At 38.9% G+C, this 13387-nt stretch overlaps 1 long non-coding RNA gene across 1 annotated transcript in view; it reads left to right on the top strand.

The window, feature by feature from the left end:
- Positions 1-13077, top strand: part of LOC131401359 (uncharacterized) — a 61297-nt gene extending 48220 nt beyond the window's left edge. Inside the window, exons 2-5 of the long non-coding RNA XR_009217662.1 lie at positions 6697-6767; positions 10356-10545; positions 10690-10819; positions 12587-13077. This is a non-coding gene — a long non-coding RNA (uncharacterized LOC131401359). The remainder of the gene's footprint in view (positions 1-6696; positions 6768-10355; positions 10546-10689; positions 10820-12586) is intronic.
- The last annotated feature ends 310 nt before the right edge of the window (positions 13078-13387 follow it).

Here is a 13387-nt window from a genome sequence, read left to right as displayed (position 1 = left end):
TTTCCCAAAAGACTGCTGCTGCTTGGTCATCCAGAAGCCTTATAGCATGCTTAGTGAAAATGAATGCTTCACACAGGTTGTTTGTGGGCGGTTAAGAACACAGACCTAAAGCCAAAGATCTTCTATTTTCAGAGCTCCTCAGAGACAAACCTTGAGTTGCTATGCCCCGTTCAGAGCAAAGGCAAACACTGACATTTCTGTGAGACAGAGCATAAAGTTGCAAATGGCCTCTGTGATAAAACCCGACTTAACCAGGCAAAACCTTTAAGCTTACAAACGGCCTGTTAAATCCACCAAAGACCAAATGTCAGGCATTGCCCTCTAAAGCCCAAGTAAATGACCACAGTTCTGGTGGCTTAAAAGGAGAAGAGTTAAACATCTTACACGCGCACAGGTAATCTTTCCAAATGTCGTTTAATCATATATTTGTAATTATTACAGTGTTCTTTAAGGAGGAGAACATTTGGAGACAACTGTTTGGCCAAAGTGTTAGGCGTTATTTTCTTGAAAACAGAGTTTGCTTCCTTTGTTTCAGTGGGGAATCGGAGTGGCATTGGTCCAACAGCACAGCTGCCCAAGTGCATAAACAAGTGACTCCAATTCTTTTTCCTCCACCTCTCTAAGCAAGTGCAGGATCTACACATATGCACTTGATTAAGGGTATTTTAATGTTTGTGTTGCCAAACTCTTCCAATGACACGTATCTGAGAGGTGAACACTAAAAGAGAATACAGTAGAGGTCTTAAGATACACATGCATAAGGTCCCATCCGCGATTTCACTTAGATGCCTGTAAACCATTCACAGTTTCCCTCTTTTGTTTACTCAGTGAAAGGGTTGTTTATTAAGCACCACCTGCATTGAATTATGAGTATTCATTTCCTTTGGAAATAATTAACTTCTTGTTTATGCGCCATTTTCTTTAACCTCATCAACTGTACCATTTCAGGGGCATTATGGAGGGAGGAAATAAGCGCACCATTTGGGAATAGCCTTTCTCAACCTCAAGGAGGAGTATGGCTCTCTCATTTCAGCCTGAAAGAGTTTTCTTTATTTACTCTGCCATGTAATTCTAATTAGCAATTGGATGGGGGTGACAGGACATGTAGGCAAAGGTTTGCCCTTCTCTCCTAGAGAGCCCAGAAAACCTATTTACTTCAATAATAGAAATTATTATTATTACCAAGCATTTATTAAGTCCCATTACTCTACCAAGGGTAGTGCTAAATGTTCTTTCTGTTACTTCGTTTGATTTTCACAACTGCCCTGTGGTGTGATTAGGAAGGTTTTTTTTTCCTATGAGAAACCTGATGATCACAGAGGTTAAATGATTTCCCCTAATGTCATACAGCCAGAAAATCAGTGGAAGAGTTGGGATTTGAATCCAGGTTTTCTGATAGCTATCTTTAACCTCATATTCTCATTGGTTAATTGGAGGAACACATTTTGAAGTTTTGATATTCCGAAATTAGAAGTACCCCTAAAGGCATGTCTTTTTGCCTCATGAAAGGTTGTCGAGCAAGTGTATACCTTCTCTCTACAATGAATACTCCTTTTTCCTGCCTGTGGCTAGCTCTCTTCATTTTGCACATTTGTTAATTCACTCACAAATTTGCTTTTCCTTAACTATTACTTGTTCAGCTCTGAGTTCTCATAGAAGTATGATAGGACAAGTTTACAGTCTAAAAATACTGAGGCAGTATACACAAATGGCTGCTAAATTCCAGAAGAGCTCTGATTTAACCAGCAAGTAACTATAGACTTAGCTATGCCCTGGGCCCGATCACAGCTGCTGAAACATAACTTCCTACTGCATAAGCCTTATCAAAGATGATTAGAGGAGAGCACAGGTGGTAAGACTGTCCCCTGGGAGAAGGATTAGAGCTAGTTTCCACCATACAGTACCCAGAAAAATTGTATGCTGGCATACTCCAGGCCAGACTCACAAGGGCCCCGTTCTCTTCTCTACCCTCTGGCTCCTGCTGCCCCCACCTTACTTTTTAATTTCAGTTCTGCAATTATCTGTGCAGTGGAGGGCAGTACTCCTTGGTGGATTATGGTGAGCTAGTAGGCAAAGACTGGCGGGTACGTGATGCATTCCCCATCAGCTTGCTCTTTTCCCGGGGACTGACTCAGCACCTGCAGCATGCTCTGGGTCATGTCTGGACCCCTGGCCATGTTATTGATACAGAGGATGTATTGACATGATTGTTCATTGTGTGCTCCTGCTGAATTGTATTTGCCCATGCAGGTTATTAAACTTTTAGATCTCTGCAGCCATTTTGCAGCTCCAAATCCTAATAGGTTTCCCATGGGATGTGAACCAAATGTATGTAGTCCAATATCAGAAAAAAACCTTTGCAGAAGGCATGAATTCTAATACCAATTCCATAAACTCTCTAGACCTACATGTGATTGGCACACGTAGACCTTAAAGGGATGCAAGACCAAGAATAACAAACCAGTAGTTTCTAGAATCATTTTATTACTTACAATTTATAGAAAATTAACAAACGTGGAGCCAAGTTATATAAACAAAGGGCAGCCTTGGAAAAGACTCTGTGGAAACAAATATTCATAATTCTGAAGCATACATTTGGTCCTCAACTATTGAAACACAGAGCACAGGTTTCTCTTCCATCCGATTTCCCATTCACCCACTAATGATTGTTTTATTTTCCTCCATTGTAATACATTAGATAAAAAGAATAACCATATTTTAACCCTATCACTCACTACCTATTTTATGCTAATTTATACTGACATAAAGCCAGGCAAAATGCAAAGACTAAAAGGGACACTTCAAGTCTAATAGCGTCTGAATTTACATCCTCACAAATACGGAGACAACACAAATATTGGAGCTAAGTGTATGCATCTTAATTACAATTCAGTGTTCACAATCAAAAGAAGCAATTAGGAGTCTAATTCAAGTGTTTGTTCCTGTACATATAATAGAGACTACAAACATATGTGCTTGGAAATGAATATGAAAGGAAAATACATTTTTCCTTTCATTGATTTATATGCTAGAGTGAAGAATTGCTAATTCATACATGTACATCAATTAAATTTATTTTGCAAAAAGCAATATTCATCTAGAAAATCTCATTTAGTTCTAGTTGCTTCTATATCTAGATGAAATCAATACTTAATTGTTGAAAAGACTATTTAAACATTGGATTTAAATTATATTTATAAAAATTCCTTTTGCAACATAGTTTGCTTATGCTTTTCATGCATTTTATTCCCTGAGTTACAGCCCTTTTCCTATTTCTTAGCATATTTTTAGAAGTTTTATTATTGGAATATTAAAACATGTACAAAAGAATTCAAAACAGGATTTCGAAGAGATAGCTGCACACTCATGTTCATTACAGCATTATTCACCATAGCCAAGAGGTGGAAGCAACCAAATGTTCATGGATGGATGAATGGGTAAAGCAAATGTGTTATATACACACAATAAAATATTACTCAGCCTTAAAAGAGAAGGAAATCCTGTCACATGCTACACCATGGATGAACCTTGAGGACATCATGCTAAGTGAGATAAGCCAGTCACAATAAGATAAATACTAAATGATTCCACTCATATGAGATATCTAAAGTAGAAACAGAGGGTAGAATGATGGTTGCCAGGGGCTGAGGGAAAGGAAAAATTGATATAGAGTTTCAGTTTTGCAAGATGAAAAGTTTGAGATCTGTTGCACAACAATGTATATAAACTTAAGTCTACTGAACAGTACACTTAAAAGTGCTTAAGAAAGGGGCCGACCCGGTGGCGGAGTGGTTAAGTTTGCGTGCTCCACTTCGGTGGCCTGGGGTTTGCAGGTTCGGATCCCAGACACAGACCTACGCACCACTTATCAAGCCATGCTGAGGCGGCATTCCACATATAAAATAGAGGGAGATGGGCACAGCTGTTAGTGCAGGGCCAAGCTTCTTCAGCAAAATGAGGAGGATTGGCAATGGATGTTAGCTCAGGGCTAATCTTCCTCACCAAAAAAAAAAAAAAGTACTTAAGATGGTAAATTTTATGTTATGTATTTTTTACCACAATTAAAAATTTAAGAAAATAAAAAAAGGTGAAGTCATACTAGAGTAGGGTGGGCCCCTAATCCACTATGAGTCGTGTCCTTGTAAGAAGATGGCCACGTGAAGACACAGACACATAAGGAAAACACTGTGTGGTGATGGAGGCAGAGATGGAGTTAATGCAGCTGCAAACCAAGGAACACCAGATTGCCAGCCAACCACCGGAAGCTAGGAGGAGGCAAGAAAGGATTCCCCTACAGGTTTCAGAGAGAGCATGGCCCTGCCAACACCTTGATTTTGGACTTCTATCTTCCAGAATTGTGAGAATAAATCTCTATTGTTTCAAGCCACCCGGTTTATGGTACTTTGTTACAGCAGCTCTACGAAATTAATACAAGCAGGGATGATGTCTTTTTTGTTCACTGCTATATTCTCAGCATCTAACCCAGTGCCTGGCACATAGTAGGTGCTCAATAAATATTTGTTGAATAAAAAAAAGTACAAAAATAGAATAGCAGTGGTGTGCTGGTAAACGATTTAACATCTGGCTCTTGGGGAGGGAGCTGATTGGTAGCATGTGCTGATTTTCATGATGTAAATACTCCCACCATGGCCAATTTCAAGCTACCAATGTGATGTCAGAATTCCTGAAAATTCAATAACGAGCCTTCTTGAGCAGGTGCTAGCCATATCCAGCACACCACTGCTAGTGTAATGAGTCCTTGGGTACTCATCACCCAGCTGCAACAATTATCAAATCATGCCCAATCTTGCTTCATCTCTACCCTCAGCCATTTCTCCCCACCTATATTTGAGGCAAATAGTATTTTGATGAATTTAAATTTGATGAAAGAAATTTCCTCGGCTATATTTCAGTATGTATCCTAAAAGATAAGGATGCTTAAAATAACCACAATACTGTATTGCACCTAAAAATTGATAGTTTCTTAATATGATCAAATTTCAGGTCAGTGTTCATATTTCCACCTGTCTCATAAGTCCCCTTTTTTTCCATTGCTTATTTGACTCAGGATCCAAAAAAGGACCACACTTTGTGACTATTTCCCAAGTGTCTTAATTCTTTTAATCTGTAGTTTTCCTTTCCATCTCTTAATTTATTGTATTTATTTGTTGAAGAAACCAGACCCTTTGTCCTGAAGAGTTTCCCACTGTGATTTTGTTGATTTTTCCATCAGGAAGCATACAAGTTCTGGTTGTCTCATTCTAAAAGTTAGCCACCCACCGTTGATGATCAATATCTAGATACTCTAACTCATTAAGGGTTGCAAAACAGTGATGTTCTAATTCTAACATCCCTTCTTCATTTATCAGCTGGAATACTCCTATAAAGAGTACAACTTCCTTATATCTACTATTTGGTTACCCTCAGGACTGGTGTATGTAGGAAAGACAGGATAAAATGCTTGAGTTCTTCCTCTTGTTTACCATCTTTCAAAATAATGAGTTGGTTTACTAGCATCCTTGAACAGTGACCAATTTTTTTCTCCTTTAGCCTAATTATAAACTCATGGATTTAAATATATTTGATGGATTTCAGTCCACTACAGCTAATATTTTCATTGGTACTGTAATTGTCCTGTCTCTGGCCATTGGGACCTTCCAATCTGGCATCTAAGTCCTTTGATACAGTCCTAGTAGTCTTAGATAGCTTTCTTCCTGTCGAGTGACAAGATGTTCAAACAATTAAAATTCAGGACAAGGTGTTAATGTCTTCAATCTTATATATTTTTACTTTGCTTATGGTTTTTTGACATGCAAAAGTTTAAAAAGTTTTTATGTAATTAAATTTATCTTTTTGCTTTTGGATTTTGAGTCCTAGTTAGGAGAGATTTCCTCACTCTCAGGTTATAGAGGAATTCACCCGTAGTTTCTAGTGCTGATATCATTTGTTTGCTTCATTTAAATCTCTGATCCAGTTGTTTATGGATGAGGAATAGATCCAATTTTATCTTTTTACATTATGGCTACCTAGTTATCCCAATATCAAGCCCATATTTTCCTCTCTGATTCGAGGTGCTGCTTTTATTTTAAACTAAACTTGCACATGTAATTGGGTCTATTTCTGGATTATTAAATTCTGTTATTAGTCTGTCTTATCATTTTATTTTATTTATAGAGGCTTTATGGTATATTTTATTGTCAGGTGGGGCTAGTGTCCCCCTCCCTTGGGGTCTTATTTTTCAGGCTTTTCTTGCATATTCTTACTTGTTTGTTCTTCCAAATTAGCTTTGTAATTGTTAATTACAGTTTTTAATAAAGTATATTTAACCATCTTACAGGCAATCTAATGTTAGTTTTCTTTATTAGAAAAAGAAGGTAAAGTTATAACACACTTTCGGATAAGGGGATAAGAAAGAGTTCATTTTTAATAAATGGTTTCAATTTTTACATTGAAATCTCTGATCCATTTGGAATTTATCCTGGTTTGTGGTGTGAGGAATGGACCCGATTATATCTTCTATTTGGAAGATTGAAAGGCAAGGTAGGATATAGGAATGAAGCTTCAAACTATTGCTGGAGATATGAGTTAACATAATCGTTAATTTTCATTCACAGAAGACAAAATTAGACCCACCCCTGTACCATCTGTTTGTTGTACTACTGCTATTTATACTCTCTACTCTACTCTCATTGATAGGAAACACTGCTCAACAGGAAGCCCTGCAGTCGAGTCACTTCTCAAGGTCAAGCTGACTATATATTACTAAGGTAGGGAATGTTGACTTGAAGATTCTCCTAGTTTATCTAACATAGAGTTAGGATGTTGATAGTACTTTTACTGTGTGGTAATTCATTGGAATCTACTTTCTGGAGATACTGATTTTTTTTTTTTAATTTTATTTATTTATTTTTTCCCCCAAAGCCCCAGTAGATAGTTGTACATCATAGTTGCACATCCTTCTAGTTGCTGTATGTGGGACGCGGCCTCAGCATGGCCGGAGAAACGGCACGTCCTGCACGCCCGGGATCCGAACCAGGGCCGCCAGCAGCGGAGCACGCACACTCAACCGCCAAGCCACAGGGCTGGCCCCTGGAGATACTGATTAATAGTTATCTGTTTATTTAAATCTTTACTGGACAACTAAAACTTTTTACAGGATATTCTGTTAATAAGCAGAGCTGCACTAACAGAAATAGGACAGGCAAAATTTGATGGAAAAGAGAGGTAGGAAAGTTCTGGAGAATGGAGTCATGGGGGCACACAGTCTTGCTCTGGGAGGTTCTAGCTACTCTTAACATTTTGAGAATTATTGCTCTTGCTAAAAAAGTAAAAAATACACACACACATACACATACAAGTTGGTCCTGCCAACCAGCAGTGTCAGTGATCAAATGCATATCATGTTCCTTGATTTTTTTACCACCCTGTCCCCACATTTCTGTTATATAAAGCATAGCAAGCTCCCCACCCCCGCGCCAATGTTGTGTTTGGGTCCTTCACCAGAGAACTCCATCTTGAAATGGCTTCTAGTCAGCTTATGTCAAAAAATAGTTGAAGATGTTTGAGAGACAGTCACCAAAATGTTAACCATACACTCTCTCAGGCTCTCTAAATACAGCTGGACACAATACCTGTGACTGTTATTGAGAAGTATTAAGAAATGTTCACATAAAGCAATTCTGCATCTTTCAGAGAATTATTTGTTGAAAATAATGGCGATACTCATTGTCTTTTAACTAAGAACTCTTAAGAAAAATGCCATCTAGAATTTAGTGCCAGGAAAAAGCTTGTTTCTATAGAGGAAGTGGAGTTGTTGAGACAGCAAGAGCTATAGATTTTTGGGAGGGACTTGGCTTGCCTGGTCTTGGTTCTCAGGATGCTCAGAAGTAAACTGAATGCTCAATTATGGTAATCATTTCATCCCTGGTTCCTGATAAATTCTCTTTTCCTATCTCTATTACAGGTTTAATATATGTTATTTATATCTTTATTTTCACCATCTTGGGTGCATGTATCCTTGCATTATATATATTTTTTACTATATATTGTAGCAAATTCATTCAGAAGCAGGTAAACTATAAAGAGTAAATAAGTAAATTAAAAATAAATAGTAAATAGAAAATAAACAAACCAGGCCTTTTTAGGGTGAAGTGATGTTTACTTAAGCATTTATCACATGTATTTGACACTTGGCTGCACTGCGACTCTTGCCTTGGGCATCCCAAACTGCAGAAGGCTATTTTTATCCTTACTGCGTTTTTACAGGCTTCTGAGTCTGGAATGCAGCAAGGACTCTTCCTCTTTTTTTTTCTTTTTTTGAGGTGGTAGATTGTTGTTGCATTGTCAAACGTGGACTCTTTCGTTAACAACTCATCTTCAGTTGTGGAAAATTTGTCTAATGCAAGAAGACCAGGATCCTGTTCGAGTGGAGCGTTGGGTGTTGATATAAGCAGCTTGCTTCACGTGTCATCCTAATGTGCCAAAGAGTTACCGTTGCAACAGGTGATTTTAAGCACCAGAAAAAGATAGGAGGGATGTGAAGGGGGTGAGAGCCAGGGAATCTGGTAGTAATAGTGAGCAGGTGGGAACAGACTAAGGGGAGGAGAGCTGAAGGCTCTAAGATGTGTGTGTAGCAGAGTGGTCCAGGTATTGGGGCTGGGTCAGAACTACATTCACTAAGTAAGCAAGTAAAATAACAAAAGAGAATAAATAATCCTATTCACACAGAGTAAGTACTCCCACCTTTTAATTTTCCAGCTCCAAAGCAACCTTCTCCTGAGTTAAGCTTCTCCAGCTCTCTCCTCTTCTTCCCAAGGCAGAAATCATCTCTGCTTTGTCTGACATTGTGTAGCGCATCGTTTGTACTGCTTTTATGGGGCTTGCCACTTTTTACTGTATTTGTGGATGTCTGTCCTTCCCTCCCTGATGGCAGTTTGTTCACCTTTATCACCTTGAGGCCTGGCTCTTTTCCTGGACTGTAGAGTCATTAAGAGTTTGTTGAATAAGTGTGTCACGAGGAGTAATGGTGCAGACTGAATCCATACTGCCTATTCAGCCTTGATTGGGTTCTCACAGTAATGGGCCTGACTGTTGGCCTATAAAAGAGTTGGGTACACTGAAACCACAATTTCTCCCATTTAAATTGTCCCAGAACCCAAGTCCCAGTTGGTCTCGAAACCTTTTAGACTGTGTACGAAATGGAGCCACCTTGGGGTGGCTCAAGATCTCTTGATGCTTTGGAAGCTGTGACCCTTGTGCCTTTGTAGGAATTAGGCTTTGGGGAAAGAATATTGCTTTTCAGGCCATTGCCACACTTATTTACTAAATAGCATGCCAAGGAAAGACTGAAACGCCTCTCTTCTCCCCACCTCCAGGTTGACTTCACTTCAGAAGGGGTGACAGCTTTTGTTTTGATTAAACTTGGCCAAAAAGCTCTATTCAGCAAAAGCCTCCTGTCCTGCAGAAGTCAGCTTTTTCTTAAAATGGGACCAGTAACTTGGCCTTCCTGATTGTCATTCTCCAACTTTGCCATAAACTCTGGCTCTCTCTGTGTGACCACTCTGGCGGCCTTGAGCGAGCCTAGTCCACATTTCTTTCTCCTTTGGGTAAAGGGAACAGCATTTTTTTTTTAATCCCCAGTACTGCTTCACTGGAAAGGTGCAGAAGTGGAGGTTTAGATGGCTGTAGTCTTGTGAAAGGGACTTCCTTGAGAGGCAAGTAAATGTCTTCTCACATGACATTCATCCTCAGAGTCACTGTCTCAGGAGCAGTAAGGTTTTTGTCACAATATTTGTCATAATATTTCTGAAGATCTTAAAAACCCCCATTTCCTCACACTGGGCTAGCCATCTGCACCTTGATCAAGTAGACTAGGCAGTGGGTGTTCCTGGTGTCTCCCCTACCAGAACTTTGTGCCCCCAGCTCCTAAGGCACTCAGACTGTCTCTTTCTTCTGGCTTATCAAAATGTGTTTGCAGGAAAGGATCTTGTACAGATCATTCATTTCTTATTTGCATTAAGGTATCAATGTCATCTTTTTACAGGATTATTTTCATATTAAGTCTTATCTCCATTTGTTGAATAAATGGCTTCCCGTTCCCTGCCTTTTTTTTTTTCTTTCAAAATCAGGCATCAAGAAATAATTAGAGGAGAGATTGGGAGGTAGGTAGCAATTTTCTGGGCATCTTTGTCATCTCAGTGAGGCCATTGCATATTTCATCTAAGTGTCCTGTTAAGAAGAAGATCTAGAACTAGTAGCCAAATTTCCCAAACTCCAGTATAATGCCCTATATACCTCAAAAACTTACTGAGTAAAAAACACAGCTTTTAGGGGCTAAAGATCATGTTCTCTTGTAGAGTCTGCCCCCTCAGGAATAGCCTCATAATTTAATTGATCACTGCAAGCTGGACATTCATCCAAGACAAGCAAATGCTGCCGTGTCATTGAAGATTGGGTCACTGACTAGGATATGTATCCTGAAATATGAAAATGGAGCAATGGAGTCATGAGCCAAGGAATGTGCACGGCCTCTAGAAGCTGGAAAGGGTAAGAAAATGGATTATCCCCTAGAACCTCCAGAAGGAATTAGCCCCTGCTGACACCTTGATTTTAGGATTTCTGACCTCCAGAACTGTAAGATAATAAATGTGCATTGTTTTAAGCTGCTAAGTTTGTGATGATTTGTTACAGCAACCACAGAAGATGAATACAGAACCCATGCATTTGATTACTAGGCCTTGCTGTCTTGGATACCTATAAAAGGAGAGCTCGTGGAATTACTGGGCCATCCTAAGGAAAAACAGAAAAACTTGGCTGTTTGGTAGGTACAAAATTAATTACTATATATGTGTAACTCAGACCCATCAGTAGGAGATACTTAGTTTTGCTTTGCACCTTGAAATATGATTAGAAGATTTTAGATCATCTTTAGAAAGTATACAAGAGAGAGAGATTGATTCACTTTACCCAAAACTGATCCTTTGAAAATATTATAGTTACTGTGGTATCTGGTATCCATCCACTAGATGTCAGGAGAGACATTGTCAAGGCTCCTTCCTATTGCTTCAACCTTCTACTCAGGAAGCATTCATGATGAAACTGAAAAGCGAACAATTGCAGAAACTGTATAGTAATTGACATGTAAAATGTGGACAGGATACAATAAATATTCTAAAATTTTTTTTTTGGAATATGTACAACAACATATACTGATAGTCTGTGTTCTCATGAGGCCAAATGAAATATTGCCAGCTCCTTTAAACAGTTTGTGGTAGCTCACAGAGGGTATTCTGGGCATTACCCAGTGGCCTGAGGCTTAACCTGTACTTTTTGCACTTTCAAACAACACTTCACCTAGAAAGCTTTTCAGCAGCCTAGCACAAGGGAATTTTATTTACTGGTTTTGTGTAAGTTAGATCATTTTTGTGGCTCTTCTTCATACCTTTTTCTGGCTGCCTTAGTATTCACGTGAATGAAGCCATTGTGTCTTCAGTAATATTGAATTTGGTGATTTAGATGGTTTAAGCAATTTGCCCTAGATTCTGTCTGGTCTCTGTTCTCAAACTGACCAGCTTGGTTCTGATTAACTCCTTTTCCTTTTAAGTTCCACTTCTTTTGCTTTGCTCCTGGATCAGACTGGGTGGGTCTGGTAGAGGGGCAAAGAAGGATTAGACTCTAATAAGGATCATAAATAAAGCAGGTTAAAGGCAGTGATGTTGTGAGGTGACTCATCAGCATGGCATTGGGGTCAAGAGAGCAGAAGCAAAAACAACAAAGAAAGTAAAACACTTCTTGCTGAACTGTGGTGGTGGGGGTGTGTATTTGTGTGTGTGCGCGAGCGTGCGCTGGGTTGACTCCCAGGGGAAAAACAAAGTTACAGATTCTTCCATGGCATACCTGACCACAAATTGCCCAAGAACTGCCCACTGGTTGTAGAAACAGGCTGGATCAATACATTGGATCAGAGCTCCTGACCAGGTTATGTCTATACCAAATACAGTGGGAAGCTACCTCTTTAATTTCGCTTATCACACCTCAGTGTCATTAGTATCATGCGGTTTTTTCAGATAACATACTTTTAGTCCTTTTTATGGTATAGTATAACTTTCTAAGTTTATTTTTTCTATTCGTGAGTCTTGCTGAATATTTCTTACCTTATGTCTGTAGAGATTTCTGGATTTTCTTCCCTCCTAACTTGAACATGCTCTCAGACCATCTTTGTTTAGCTTTCTTAACTCATCTATGATAGCTTAACATTCTTTACCTGTGTTCTAAGGAGTCAGTGACCCTGTCCCTCATCTGCAGGCTTAAGGTTTCATACATTCATCCAAAGCTTGTCAAAACATGGATATTTTGAGCTATTATCCTCCCCATATCTACTTTTTTTAGTGATCTTTAACTTTTGTTCATATTTAAGTAATTTTTGAATAAGTAATACGCGCACATGGTGCAAAACCCAGACAGTAAAAAGAAATAAGTTTTTAAAAAACCTCAAAAACTGAAAAGTTTTCCTTCTATCCTAACCCCAGCCATTCAATTCCCTTCCCCAGAAGCAATAACCACTACCAATTTCTTGTTTATTCTCCAGAGATATTCTAGGCATTTATACAATACAAACAATAACATACTGGGTAAACAACAAGTGTTGGAGAGGATGTGGAGAAACAGGAACCCTCATACACAGCTGGTGGGAACGCAAACTGGTGCAGCCTCTATGGAAAACGGTATGGAGATTCCTCAAAGAATTAAAAATAGAGATGTCCTATGACCCAGCCATCCCACTACTGGGAATCTATCCAACGAACCTGAAATCAACAATCCAAAGAGGCTTATGTACCCCTATGTTCATTGCAGCATTATTCACCATAGCCAAGAAGTGGAAGCAACCTAAGTGTCCCTCGACTGATGATTGGATCAAGAAAATGTGGTATATATACAATGGAATACTACTCAGCCATAAAAAAAGACAAAATCGTCCCATTTGCAACAACATGGATGGGCCTGGAGCGTATTATGTTAAGTGAAGTAAGCCAGAAAGAGAAAGACAAACACTGTATGATCTCACTCATATGTGGAATATAAACCAACACATGGACAGAGAAAACTGTATTGTGGTTACCAGGGGCAATGGGGGTGAGGGGTGGGCACAAGGGTTGAAGTGAGTCATATATATGGTGATGGACAAACAAAAATGTACAACCGAAAATTTCACAATGTTAAAAGCCATTAAAACATCAATTAAAAAAAAAAATAACATACTGGGTATACTTTTCTACACCCAACTTTTTTCATTTAACATGATTTTGGAGGTAGTTCATATTAGTACACGTAGAAATGCCTGATTCATTGCTTGGATGAACCATAATTTGTTGATGGACATCTAGATGGT

This window comes from Diceros bicornis, chromosome X (assembly GCF_020826845.1).
Source record: "Diceros bicornis minor isolate mBicDic1 chromosome X, mDicBic1.mat.cur, whole genome shotgun sequence".
Classification (NCBI taxonomy): domain Eukaryota; kingdom Metazoa; phylum Chordata; class Mammalia; order Perissodactyla; family Rhinocerotidae; genus Diceros; species Diceros bicornis.
The sequence above is the reverse complement of the archived record's forward strand: the minus strand, read 5'-3'. Positions and strand labels throughout refer to the sequence as shown.